General features: G+C 40.2%; 1 pseudogene; it reads right to left on the bottom strand.

The window, feature by feature from the left end:
• Positions 1-9,401: 9,401 nt before the first annotated feature.
• Positions 9,402-10,073, bottom strand: LOC125386708 (annotated as a pseudogene).
• Between the last annotated feature and the right edge of the window lie 5,242 nt (positions 10,074-15,315).

Raw genomic sequence — 15,315 nt, forward strand, 5'->3', positions numbered from 1 at the left:
TTTTGTAGTTGTACCTGGGTGTTTCGGTCTGCGTTTCGAGTGTTAGGTAGTCGGATGTGTTTTTGCTTATCTGAAATAGTATGGCGTTATGGTCGCTGTCGTAGTCTATGGCTTTGAGAGTGTTATTTGGTCGTAAGTTTTGGAATTTTATTCGGGCATCTGCTAGGCATATGTCTAGGTAGGAGCGTCCTTTTGGGTAAGAGGGTAGCTCGGAGCTATAGAGGTTTTTTTTTGTAGAAAATGCTTTTATTGTCAGGCCAGGTTCTGACGGAGTTTCCTCTCGTGTTGTTTATTTCGTTTTTTCAGCTGGTATGTTTGACATTAAGGTCACCGGCTATTATGTAGTAGTTTTCCTGTTTGTCGAGCTGTAAAAGTTGGAAGAGATTGTCGAATTCGTCATTAAATTGTTTCTGGTTTCCGTAGGCTGCGTAGGCTGCGGAGATAAATAAGTTTTCCTTATTGTTTATTTTTATTTTTATGATCGTCGTCTCTAGGATTTTGAAGTTTGTTATTTTGTCGTTTTGTATTGTTTTGAACTTCAGGGGGTTTTTTATTAGGATTGCCGTTGCTCCTCCTTGGGTAGCGTTTGGTCTGTCATGTCTTATTATAGAGTAGTTTTTGTATTGTACTTTATGTCTATAGTTCAGTTTGGTTTCTGAGATAAGTACTATGTCGGGGGTTTCTTTCTTAATTAGTGTTAGCATGCTGTATCTTTTTTGGTTTGAGATTAGTGAGTTGGCGTTTATTGAGATGATTTTCAGATGTTTAACTTTTATCTGGTTTATTTTTTGCTGTGATTGGTGGACGGGTGGGTTTTGGCTAATCTTCGTCTATATTTTCGATGATGTTGAAGATGGAATCGATTCTTTCTTCATGTGTATTTAATGCTTTTTTTATTTCGTTTAGTTGTGTTTGTTGGTCACTTAGAGCTTTTAGAATGCTTTTTTTGAAGTCTTCAATGACATTTATTATGCTTATTTGGGGTGAGTCTATTGTTGGGTTGGGGTTTTGTTTGACTCGTGCCGCTATATTTGTTACTTGTGGGCTTGTCTCGTTTATACTTGTTCCTTGTTTTACTATGTCCGCGAACTTTATCTCGGGGACGTACTTACGGCTTATTTTGGCGATTCTTTCGGTTTTTGCTGTTTTTGCTTTGGTGATTTTTTCATTAATCTTTTTACGTAATTCAACGAGTTTTGAGCATCCTTTGTATGATGCGGGATGTCCGTAGTTTTTGCAGTTTACGCAGTAGATTTTTTCTTTGCTTACTGCTGCTTCTTTTTTTTCTTGCACTCGCCTGGCCCGTGCGGTTCAGTGCATTTTACACAGCGATAGTTTAGGTTATAGTTTTGTGCTGTGTGGCCTATTCGCTGGCATTTGTAGCACTGCGTGATATCGTTTTTTTTAATTTTTTCCCATGCCATTTTCAGATAGTTAAGTCTGTTTATTTTTAGTAGGTTCCCAATGTTGCTATCGGGGGATACTTGAATTATATAGATTGGGAGCAATGTGTTGTTCTCCCTTGATTTTCTTGTTGTGAATCGAGTCACTTTGGTGAAGTTAACTTCTTCTATTTTCAGGGCTTTTATGTCTTCTAGAATTTCTGCTTCTGTGTAGCTGTTTCCTAGCCCTTTTAGCAGGTACGTGTGAGGTTTTTGGCATTTTGGGGTATATGTGTAATAGGCCGTGTTGGCTGCGGTCAGTATTTTTTTTGCATTAGCGTAATCATTTAGGTTTTGAAGATAAAGCACGTGCTTACCTGCATGGATTCTTTTGATATGGAAATTCTTGATTTTGAGGGAGTTTTCCATGAGTGCTATTGTGTCTTTCGGGTCTTGTAATGTTATGTTGATGGAGGGCGGCCTGGCCCCTTTTGCCGATGTGGGGGGGGGGGGGTCTGCCTGGTCTTCAGCGGGGTGGCTGGGTGGCAGGCCCTTATGCGTTTGGTTTTTCAGTAATGTTGAAGGTTGTGGTGTTTTTTTTCGGCGGAGCGGGGAGGGGGGTGCTTGTCCGGGCGGTATAGCTTTTGCTCGTGGTTATTGGTGACATGTCCAGGGGAGTGGGCTGTCTGGTTGCCTTTTTCCTTAATACGTCGTTTTTTTAATGTTTTCGATAATGGTTTCATGCGGTTGCGGTGTGCAGGGGTCTTGAGCTTGGAGGGCTTCGAATCTGTTTTTTAATGTGATTGCCATTGGTTGAGGTTTTGGGCTTCTTTTTTGCTTCATATTTTCGTTTTTTTCGTCGTGCTCTTCTTGTGAATCGCTTTCTTCTCCTTTTAAATTTTCTTGTTTTGAGTTTATTTTGTTCCTGCATACCAGGTTTGGAGGCGGATTGAGTTTCCGCGTCTTTTGTGCAGCAGTTCTTATGCTGCTATCTTTAATTATTTGTTGTTTTTCTATCTTTCTTTTGATTCCTTTTTTTGTCGGGCTTATGGCGGATTCCGCCTCCTTGGTTTCGATTTCATTCCTTTCTTTTTCTATTTTTATATTGTTTGTAGAGTGGTTGATGTTATCACTATTTTTTCACTGTTTAGCACTCTTTTTGTTTTTCTTTTTTTTTTTGCTCTCTCACTGTCCACTGTACACTGTATAGCTTGCCGTGCTTACTGTTAGGGCCTACGCCTGGTTATCCCTTAGGGCCGAGAGGTCCGGCCTGCTCGGAGGATCACGGTCAACTGCACGCAGACTTTGTCCTTCGGGTAAGATGATTGCCAGATGTCAACGCATCTTCACAGTATATGTTTAGCTGGCCATGGATCCGTTACCCGTTTGTTAGGATTTCTTCTAGACTGTCATTTATGGGTAAAGCTATAGTTTTGAGACATGTTTTGTAAGTTATATTGGTTTTTAATTTATTGTTTTCGTCAAAAAGTTTATCTATATGTGGCGGCACTCGACAAGCCAAATATCATCCACTCGACACTAACTAGTGTCGGACGACGGCAGCGCAGTGGTTAACGCGGGCAGTTGACCGTGATCCTCCGAGCAGGCCGGACCTCTCGGTCTTAAGGGATTACCAGGCGTAGGCCCTAACAGTGAGCGCGGCAAGCTATACAGTGTACAGTATACAGTGCGAGAGCGAAAAAAAAAACAAAAAGAGTGCTAAACAGTGAAAAAATAGTGTAGTATCGTGGGCAAAAGGTCCAAGATATCGGCCGAACCGTATACAAAGTGGCGAGAGCCGTGGCGCCGTCGAGTACATCAATGTGTCGTCGGTCCTTTCAAGTGGACAGTTTTGTGGAAAGAGCCTGCGTGACCCTGGCCACGGGGTTTCGGGACACGTGTTCGATGGGACGAGAAAAGACAAAGAAACGCTAAGGGTAGAGTTAGTTGAGACGCCAGCGAGGACGAATGCAAGAGGCGTGCAGTATGAGTTGAGAAGTGAGAGCGTGCGAGTGCAGATGCCGAAGACGAGAGTTGTATAGTTGCTAGTGTTGTAGAGAGATCGAGTTGTTAGAGTTATAGAGTTGCGAGAGTGATTTCAGCGGAATAAGACTTTTGTGTTTTAATTCAAGTTAAACATTTATAGTTCTCTGTCCAATTAATCTCTGATATTTTCATTTATCTTAATAAATAGTATTAGGAGAATTTTACAAATCTAAATTATCCTAATCCTATCCTGTTTCCGATACTACAATAGTGATAACATCACCCCTACTACAAACAATATAAAAATAGAAGAGGAAAGGAATGAAATTGAAACCAAGGAGGCGGAATCCGCCAGAAGCCCGACAAAAAAAGGGATCAAAAGGAAGATAGAAAAACAACAGATAATTAAAGATAGCAGCATAAGACCTGCTGTACAAAAGACGCGGAAACTCAATCCGCCTCCAAATCTGGTAAACAGGAACAAAAAAACATCAGACAAGAAAATTTAAAAGAAGAAGAAAGCGATTCACAAGAAGAGCGCGACGAAAAAAACGAAAATATGAAACAAAAAAGAAGCCCTCAACCAATGGAAATCCCAATAAAAAACAGATTCGAAGCCCTCCAAGCTCAAGACCCCTGCGCATCGCATCCGCAGCAAACTATTATCGAAAACATTAAAAAAAACGACGTATTAAGGAAAAAGGCAACCAGACAGCCCACTCCCCTGGACACGTCACCAATAACCACGAGCAAAAGCTATACCGCCCGGACAAGCACCCCCCTCCCCGCTCCGCCGAAAAAAAACACCACAACCTTCAACATTACTGAAAAACCAAACGCATAAGGGCCTGCCACCCAGCCACCCCGCTGAAGACCAGGCAGACCCCCCCCACATCGGCAAAAGGGGCCAGGCCGCCCTCCCCACATCGGCAAAAGGGGCCAGGCCGCCCCCCATCAACATAACATTACAAGACCCGAAAGACACAATAGCACTCATGGAAAACTCCCTCAAAATCAAGAATTTCCATATCAAAAGAATCCATGCAGGTAAGCACGTGCTTTATCTTCAAAACCTAAATGATTACGCTAATGCAAAAAAAATACTGACCGCAGCCAACACGGCCCATTTCACATATACTCCAAAATCTCAAAAACCCCACACGTACCTACTAAAAGGGCTAGGAAACAGCTACACAGAAGCAGAAATACTAGAAGACCTAAAAGCCCTGAAAATAGAAGAACTTCACTAAAGTGTCTCGATTCTCACCAAGAAAATCAAGGGAGAACAATATATTGCTCCCAATCTATATAATTCAAGTATCCCCCGATAGCAACATTGGGAATCTACTAAAAATAAACAGACTAAACTACCTGAAAATAGCATGGGAAAAAATAAAAAAAACGACATCACGCAGTGCTACAAATGCCAGCGAATAGGCCACACAGCACAAAACTGTAACCTAAACTACCGCTGTGTAAAATGCACTGAGCCGCACGGACCAGGCGAGTGCAAGATAAAAAAAGAAGTCGCAGTAAGCAAAGAAAAAATCTACTGCGTAAACTGCAAAAACTTCGGGCATCCTGCATCATACAAAGGATGCCCAAAACTCGCCGAACTACGTAAAAAGATTAATGAAAAAATCACCAAAGCAAAAACAACAAAAACCGAAAGAATCGCCCAAATAAGCCGTACGTACGTCCCCGAGATAAAGTTCGCGGACATAGTAAAACAAGGAACAAGTATAAACGAGACAAGCCCACAAGTAACAATTATAGCGGCACGAGTCAAACAAAACCCCAACCCAACGATATACTCACCCCAAATAAGCATAATAAATGTCATTGAAGACTTCAAAAAAAGCATTCTAAAAGCACTAAGCGACCGATAGACACAACTAAATGAAATAGAAAAAGCATTAAATACGCATGAAGAAAGAATCGGCTCCATCTTCAACATCATCGAAAATATAGACGAAGATTAGCCAAAACACACTCGTCCACCAATCACAGCAAAAAACAAATCAGATAAAAGTTAAATATCTGAAAATTATCTCAATAAACGCCAACTCCCTAATCTCAAACCAAAAAAGGTACAGCATGCTAACACTAATTAAGAAAGAAACCCCCGACATAGTACTTATCTCAGAAAGAAAACTGAACTATAGACACAAAGTGCACAACAAAAACTACTCTATAATAAGACACGACAGACCAAACGCTACCCAAGGAGGAGGAACGGCAACCCTCATAAAAAACCCCCTGAAGTTCAAAACAATACAAAACGACAAAATAACAAACTTCAAAATCCTAGAGACGACGATCATAAAAATAAAAATAAACAATAAGGAAAACTTATTTATCTCCGCAGCCTACGCAGCCTACGGAAACCAGAAACAATTTAATGACGAATTCGACAATCTCTTCCAACTTTTACAGCTCGACAAACAGGAAAACTACTACATAATAGCCGGTGACCTTAACGCCAAACATACCAGCTGAAAAAACGAAATAAACAACACGAGAGGAAACTCCGTCAGAATCTGGCTAGACAATAAAAGCATTTTCTACAAAACAAACCTCTACAGCTCCGAGCTACCCGCTTACCCAAAAGGACGCTTCTACCTAGACATATGCCTAGCAGACGCCCGAATAAAATTCCAAAACTTACGACCAAATAACACTCTTAAAACCATAGACTACGGCAGCGACCATAACGCCATAGTATTTCACATAAGCTAGAACACATCTGACTACCTAACACTCGAAACATAGACCGAAACACCCAGGTACAACTACAAAAAGACAGACTGGAAAAAGTTCCAAAACCTACTCGAACAGAACTGCGACCTAAAAATCCATAACAATGTCAACCTAACAGACAGACAAATCGACTCGTTCATAGACGAAATAGAAAAACATATACAAAACGCCCTACTAGAATTCGTACCGACGTTAAAAAAAAGACTCCTGCTAGCCATATGTAAACTATAAATTAGAAAAACTACAACGAGATAAAAGCTACATACTATCTAAATTAAACAACCTAAGACACAACTACTCTTACGACAAAAGAGAAGACATAGAATTCCTAAAGTACCTGCTACACGAAATAAAATCACAACTAAAACAAGAATTCGCAAACTCTATAAATCAGTACTGGACAAATAAAATAAAAAATATCTCCAAAAAAGACTCTGCTAGCATGTTCCCGCAGATAAATTAAATTTTCAGACCAAAGGAACAAAACTCCATTCCGCCCCTCAAACTGCCACCAGAAAAAGCCTCCCTCATCCAAGAAGCAGGCATCGAGATACACAACACCAACAAAGACACCGAGGATAACTTCATAATATCAAAAACAACGGAAAAACTAGACATTATCGGCACCCACTTTGCCAAAACTCACACACAAAACGAACACATGGGCCGAGAACAATTAAACAGAATTATCATCGCCGAAACAAACAAACTAAAAAATAAAATAGAACAAGACATAGCGCTAAACAAAACAGTCTGCACATTCTCAAACGAAAACACATCGGACGACCCCAAACAGCCCGACCCAGAAATAAACTACTTTACAAACTTCAATCAACTAAGTACAATCTTCTGCACACTAAACGACAAAAAATCCGCCGGCTTTGGTGGCATCCCAAACATCTCGCTCAAACGCTTACCAAACAAGATAGAATGGTACTACACAGTACTGTTTAATAACGCACTAAACAACACGTACTTCCCCAAAAAATGGAAAAAAGCCAAACTCATAGCCATTACAAAAAAAAAAAAAAAAAAAAATACAGACGGTTCATCACCTGCAAACCTACGACCTATAAGCCTCCTTCTGCTTAAAAAAAATAAGGTAATAGCGGAAAATCAATTCGGCTTCCGTCACAAACACTCCACAATCCACGCAATAAACAAACTTACGTCGGATATCTGCTGGGCACTTAACGCAAATCAACGAGTAGCCGCCTGCCTAATAGACCTCGAAAAAGCCTTCGACACAGTCTGGATCCCAGGGCTCATTTATAAAGTGATTAAAAAGAACTTCCCCGAATACCTAATTAAAATAGTCTAGGACACGATGACAAACAAAACTTTTATAATGACCGACGGCTCGCACACTTCAAGCAAAGAATTCTCCATAGAGAACGGCCTGCAACAAGGAACAGTAAATTCCCCGCTACTCTTCTGCATCTACAATAACGACTTACTAAACCTCTTTAACCTCAACACATCCACACATAAACGCTCCATAGCCTTCGCGGATGACCTAATCATCTACGTAATAGGCCACAAAACCAAAACCATAAGAACAGAACTGCAAGAACTCTTTAACAAAATCAGCGATTACTATCACACATGGAAACTAAAAATTAACGCAAGCAAATGCGAAATCATTCTATTCAGACCCATGACAAGCAAAATCGGTCCAGCAGAAAGGGAACACGTCAGGAAATTCCATCTAAAAGAAAAAGCAAACGAAGAGAACCTCATACCACACAAAAATTGCGTAAAATACCTAGGAGTAAATATAGATGAAAAACTAAACTACAAGCAACTCACATCGAAATCCAACTCTCCAAAGCCAGCAAAGCTTTTTGGAATACAAAAAGGCTGTTTTATTCCAGATATCTCGATAGCAAAGTAAAAATCATGTGCTACCAAACGCTAATAAGACCCATTATAACCTACGGCTATCCAATATGGTACAACATACCAGCGTCAGTAATGGAAAAAATTCGCATATTCGAAAGAAAATGCACCAGAGCTTGCCTGAGCATTTACAGAACAGAACACAGCGGATACAGAAAATACGTAAAAAACAAAAAAATATACGACTTAGCCAACATCCACCGCATCGACTGTCACATCCTAAAACTAACAAGAAACCACTTCGCGCAAGCCGCGAAGATCAAAGAAAACAGCCTAATCTTCGGCTGCTTATTCCCAAACGACGCATACTCCAAAGACACTCTGTTAACAGGCTACATCCCCCCCCCCCGAACCTAGACGAAAGAAACTATCTCCAAGACCAAAACAACATCCCTATAATTTACCATATGCAAAGGAAAATAAGAATGAAATCTATACAATACGAGGAGAACCTAATTGGCCGTACTGCAGACACTAGGTGGAGATACAACATGGCACTCCCCCAAAAGGATACAGAAGACAAACACAGAAAAAGCACAAAAAAATATTGGTGGATACGGAACCCATAACAAAAAACAACAAGATAAAGAGCCACAGAACGGCAACGCTCACCAAATAAAGTGTAAATATGTAAATATGTAAATAGATAAACAAATATTATACTAATCCCACAGAACACCCCTCCCATCCCTCCCTAATAGGCTAGCGAACTGTCCTGTTTTTGCGTCCAGGCTTTCAGGACATAAATTAAAATATCGTACATTGGCACAGCGCAACAGCGGCTTAAATTTAAGGCACAATAATAAACTTAAAATAAAAAAAAAAAAGTAATAATGCATGGCTACGTTTATTCTGGAAAAAAAATATGTAAAAAAAATATGTAAAAAACCTGGAATTAATAAACAAAAATAAAAAAAAGCAATGGTTAACGCCTTAGGTTGCGAACGTTCGGAACCCGAGTTCGAATCCCGGCGACCGGAGTCCGATTTTATTTCCACGTACCAAAAAAACGGAGGAAAAATCAGCAGTATCCCGGCAGCGACATCTACAGCCCCCAGTGACAATTACAGCGGACCAGACCCAACAACTATAACTCACTCACGGCCACCTCAACATATTTTTAATTTTTAAATTTAATAGTAATGAATTTATTAAAATTATAATTGATAATAAGCAAATCATACATAATAAAAAGATAAATAAATCAATTAATAGGTATCATTTGTGGAATTCGTTAGAAGTAAATTTTAATTACTCTAATTGATTTAAAAGATCAATTCTTAATTTCAGACATTTAATGATAGAAAAATAATAAGTTAAATTATTAATTTTAGAATGACAATCTAATGTTATTTAATTAACTAATTTTTCATATTAATTTTTTTTAATCCGATTTGAAAATAATTCATAAGAAGTTCTTTCTAATATAATTGGTATAAAACTATGATTTATTCCACAAATTTCAGAGCGTTGACCAAAATAAATTCCAGGACGAATACAAAATATGTTTAGTTGATTAATTCTATCAGGAATTGCATCAACTTTAATTCCTAATGAAGGGATTGTTCATGAGTGAATTACATTTGTAGAAGATACATTTATACGTATTGAAATTTTAAATGGAATAATTAATCGATTATCATTTTCTAAAAGTCGAAATTGATTTATTGATTCACAATTTAATATATATGAATCAAATTCATAGTTATTAAATTCTGGATATTCATAAGATCAATATCATTGATGACAAATAGATTTAATAGAAAAATAAGGATTTATGATTTCATCAATATAATATAAAATTTTTAGTGATGGAAAACGAATAATTATTAAAATAATTATAGGAGTTAAAGTTCAAATAATTTCAATAGTATGATTTTTTAATAAATTTAAGTTTAAGAAATTATTTAATGTAAAATCTATAAGGAAAAATGTAGTTAAAGTAATAATAATAATAATTATTATTATAGTTAAATTATGAAATGAAATAAGATTATCTGAATAAACAGAATTTGAGTCTTGAAATATAAATATATTTCATGTAGAAATTTTTAATAAGTAAGTTTATTTGAAATTTAAGTTCAATTCAAAGTTAATGTTTTATTAAAATATATATATGTCGGAGATGAAAGAACACCGGAACCTTCCCTTTGGAACTTTGGGAAGACCCCTAGTATTGTAATTTAGATTTCACCATAGCCGTATTGAGAAACTGTTGTCATTCGATCCGACTGTACTTATTTGAGATTTATGATAGTGAGCTCGGGCTCGAGGCGACAATCAGTCGCCGAACGTAGCCGCGGTCCAAGGGATGAACGTTTTATCTAACAAAGGCACAGAGTAACTCTATACCTCTCCTTAAAAGAAATACTTGGGACAGGGCACGACGGTAAACGTTTCAATGGTTTCTGCCCCGTGGCTCGCCACACGCAGACTTTGTCCTTCGGGTAAGATGATTGCCAGATGCCAACGCATCTTCACAGTATATGTTTAGCTGGGCGAGGACCCGCTACGAATATTAAGTTTCAATTATACAAAGTCTTTCAAATAGACAAATAGCCTGTGCCCCAACTACGGGAAGATAAGAGAAATCTATCCTTCCACGAACGACGCTTCTCGCTAGCAACTTTCCCCAAGGACGGCTAATATTTTTCTCTAACCACCAACATGGAAATTGACCAATTAACAGCAACGTCAATTTCCCTCACCCTTCGAACGAAGACTTTTCTCCGCGAATCCGATGATCTCGTGCCCTTAGGCACACCCATCATAGTTTTCTTCGACAGCGTCACCGCGACGGAGAGTCATTCTCTCTAGTGCGATCTCATCAGTAATCGACCTGTCTTTCGTATACGTAATAATTGCCCCTTGCTCTAACATACAGTGTAACTTAGACGCTAACGAAGGGTAAAGTTCGTCATCCCGTTGACCGCGGATTCGTTATTGAGCCTAGGATCATTGTCAATAGCTTCTCGAGTATCTAATTATCGCGATTACTTGTCCAATTCCATCATAGTCATATTTGCACTAGTAAATATCTCCTCTATCGCATAACGATCACGTCTAGCGTCAATAGGGATTCGTTTCACGCCCTTAACCCTAATTCTAACCTTAACGCCGACCCGACATCAGAAGTGGGATCAGTGCCGATTATAACAGTGTTAGAACTTACGACCATCGTGCGCGAGTAATCCAGTCGCTAGTGCAAAATCGAGTGTGAAACCTAACAAGTTTTCGCTATCACGTTTTAACCCTTAAAATCGCACGTTCCGACCCCGCTGGGGCGCAGCTGTCAACCTGACTATGAAAGGAAACCATAATTTCAATAACGAGTGGCGAGTCGACTTCTACGTACTGGAAGCATCATCGGGTAGATCAAGTCATCTGGGTGAGTCGTTTCCATTTTACTCCGATTCGAGAGCCGAGCGTTCACTAATTAAAGAGTCCGTGGCCTCGAGACTTCTGGCAAAAGAATGACTGACATATTGGTAATGCGAGGAGTAGGAAATACCTATATTAAACATACGCCTCCCATTTGTTCATCGTGTGTATTAATGATTTTTACATCGAAGATAATTTCTCATGTCCTTGCTGATAGTTATCTAAAATATGATATCGCGATTAGTTGCGGAACTCTAAGTCTGGGTTTTGACGTAACATTACACAAAATAGCCTCACTATGTGTAAAACGAAAATAATTAATGTCTGTAATGAAACCGCTGCAAACGAGATCGTCGTTAATGAAGCCGACACTGATGTACATGGTAATAATAAAAGTCGATCAATTTCTCTTCTCGACAAATTCAAAGATTCATTCGTTACGGGTTTCCTGCGTATTCGTGTAAATACAGGCCGGTTAGAAATACGATAATTGATCCTAACATCACCGTACGAGGAAGTCCTTATAGACTTAGCGAGGAGGACCGAAGAGCGGTACGTGAGAAAATAAGGGTTTCAATTAAAGCAAAGATCATAAGGCCTAGTAATTCGCCATTCGCGAGCCCTACGTAACTCGTGAAGAAGAAAACGGCTCAGATAGATTACGAGTGGATCCCCGAGAGCTAAATCAAAGTACCGTCGCGGATCAGTACCCTTTACTCCTTATTGCGGATCAAGTCGCGAGATTGCAAGAGGCGAGATATTTTATTAGCCTGGATATGGCCAGCGGGTTTCACCAAATTCCTATTTATCCTAATTCAGCGGAGTATACAGCGTTCGTTACCCCTGACAGACAATATGAGTAGATGACGATGCCGTTTGAACTGAAAAATTGCACCGTCCGTCTTTCGGAGGGCCATTCGCAAGGCCCTAGGCGACCTCGCTCATTCGTACGTTGTTATTTATTTCGATAACGTTCTAGTTATTGCCGACTCGATAGATCAAGCGTTAGGAAGATTGAACACCGTATTAGATACCCTCGTAAAAGCAGGATTCTCTGTTAACTTTGCGAAATGTTCTTTTCTAAAAACATCGGTGCTCTATTTGAGATATGTAATTCATAACGAAGAAGTTCGTCCGAACCCGGGTAAAATACACACCTTAAGCTCTTTACCTGTGCCATCAGCCGTCACACAGTCCAGGCAGTTCATAGGCTTAGCTTCGTACTTCCGAAAGTTCATCCCTAAATTCTCACAGGTGATCAAACCCCTGTATGCGCTCATCTTAAATAACAGAAATATAACTTGGACAGATAGGCACGAGAAAATAAGACAACAGGCAGTTTCCGCCCTGACCGACGCGCCGGTGTTAATGATATTCGACCCCAGTTACCCGATAGAACTACATACTGACGCTAGCTCGGAGAGTTACGGGGCGATTTTGACGCATCAAGTCGAAGGTAAAGGCAAAGCAATAGAGTATTACAGCAAAAGAACTACCCTCGCAGAATCTAGGTATAATTCCTACGAACTAGAGACGTTAGCAGTCGTAAACGCAGTCGAGCGTTTCCGTCACTATCTACATGGACGGGAATTTCTTGTCGTCACGGATTGCGACTCGTCGAAAGCGTCGAGTAATAAAGTACATTTAAATGACAGGGACCATCGGTGATGGGCCTACTTGCAGACTTTTGTTTTTGACATTATGTATCTGGAAAGTAAACGGACAGCCCACGTAGATTTCTTCTCGCGAAACCCCGTAGATTTAGACCACCGTAAAATTGATAAAATTGCGGAGAAAGAAATCAATCTGGCCGAAATATCGGAATACTAGCTATTAGCCGAACAACGTCGTGATTCTCAAACCTTGGGAATCGTCAAGAAATTGCAAAACGATGAGCTCGCGGAAGACATCGCGAATACATACGAATTACGGTCCGGTACTCTTTACCGTAGGATACAAAGAAAAGGCAGGACTCTCTGTTTACCTATAGTCCTAAGAGGTTTTAGATAGTCTGTTATTAACCATGTGCACCAGTCAATTATGCACTTAGGTTGGGAGAAAACGCTCGAGAGACTGTACAGGTATTACTGGTTCGAAGGGATGGCGAAGTACGTTCGCCGATTCATTGAGAACTGTCATGCTTGTCAAGTTTCGAAAGCTAGTTCAGGTAAGATACAAGCCGAACTACATCCTATACCTAAGACCAGCATACCCTGGCATACGGTCCACATGGACATAACAGGCAAGTTGAGTGGTAAAAGCGATTCAAAGGAGTACGTCATTGTTTTGATCGATGTGTTCACTAAATTCGTATACCTGCATCGTACTCGTAAGATAGATTTCCGTAACACCATTAAAGCGCTTAAACCCGCTATATTTTATTCGGAAGTCCCTGCCGGATAGTAGCAGATCAGGAAAGATGTCCTAAGGGTAATGAATTTCGAGAATTCTGCGAAAGCAAACGAATTAAAGTTCACTCGATAGCGACCGATGATAGAGCCAATAGACAGGTAGAGTGTGTTATGCGTACATTGAAAATACGTTCACGACAGTAGAAACGACCGGGCGGCCGTGGCAAGACGCGATTGGGGAAATACCGCTAGCGTTGAACTGCACCACCAACCGCGTGACTAATTCGAGCCCTTTACAACTACTAATCGGTAGAACAGCGAGACCGTACGACCTATTGCTACCCGACAATATCGAGGAAAAGGAAGTCGATATCCCTGATGTAAGATAGCAGGCTGCGTAGAACATAGAGAGTAAAGCCCAGTACAACAAAGAAAGATTTGATAGAAACAAAGCTAAAGTGGTTAGGTTTAACCTCGGCGATTTCGTACCACGCAAAAACGAGAAAAGAAACCAAACCAAGCTAGAGCCAAAATTCAAGGGTCCATTCGTAATAGCAGAGATTTTGGAAGGGGATAGATATACTTTAAAGACATTAGATGGCAAACGATCGTATAAATACAGTCATGACAGATTAAGAAAAATGCCGAATAGTTGCGTTCCTGCTGAGTTGGACGTCTGTAGTGATGACAATGGCAGTGACAATGACGATATGACTACACCGATCTCAGAGGATCATTAACACTATGACTATGACATGTAACACAGTGTTTCCACACAAGCCTAGTGTTACCATACACTAGCACACAAGCCTAGTGCGACCACACACTAGCATTCGATATTTCCACACAAGCCTAGTGTTACCATACACTAGCACACAAGCCTAGTGCGACCACACACTAGCATTCGATATTTCCACACAAGCCTAGTGTTACCATACACTAGCACACAAGCCTAGTGCGACCACACACTAGCATTCGATATTTCCACACAAGCCTAGTGCGACCACACACTAGCATTCGATATTTCCACACAAGCCTAGTGCGACCACACACTAGCATTCGATATTTCCACACAAGCCTAGTGCGACCACACACTAGCATTCGATATTCCCACATAAGCCTAGTGTGACCACACACTAGCATTCAGTGTCTCCATACACGCCTATTACATCAATGCACTCGTGTTCAGTGTCTCCATACACTGCACTCGCATTCAGTGTCTCCATACACGCCTATTACATCAATGCACTCGTGTTCAGTGTCTCCATACACTGCACTCGCATTCAGTGTCTTCATACACACCTATTACGTCAATGCACCCGCACTCAGTGTCTCCACACACGCCCAGTGCGGTAATATGATCCAACAAACTGAGACTCGTCCGTGTACGAAATCGAAAATGATCTGTCATGTCATTACGGTCTGACTGGTAACTCACAAAATGCAACTGGCGCTTTGAATACCAATCATAATGCTACTGACTTTTGTGTTTTTTTTCTTCCCTACTTTATCATTGAACGTCCGATCGAAATTTTTGTTGTTAACCTGGGCCCTTG

The sequence above is a fragment of the Bombus terrestris genome, chromosome 17 (assembly GCF_910591885.1).
Source record: "Bombus terrestris chromosome 17, iyBomTerr1.2, whole genome shotgun sequence".
NCBI lineage: Eukaryota > Metazoa > Arthropoda > Insecta > Hymenoptera > Apidae > Bombus > Bombus terrestris.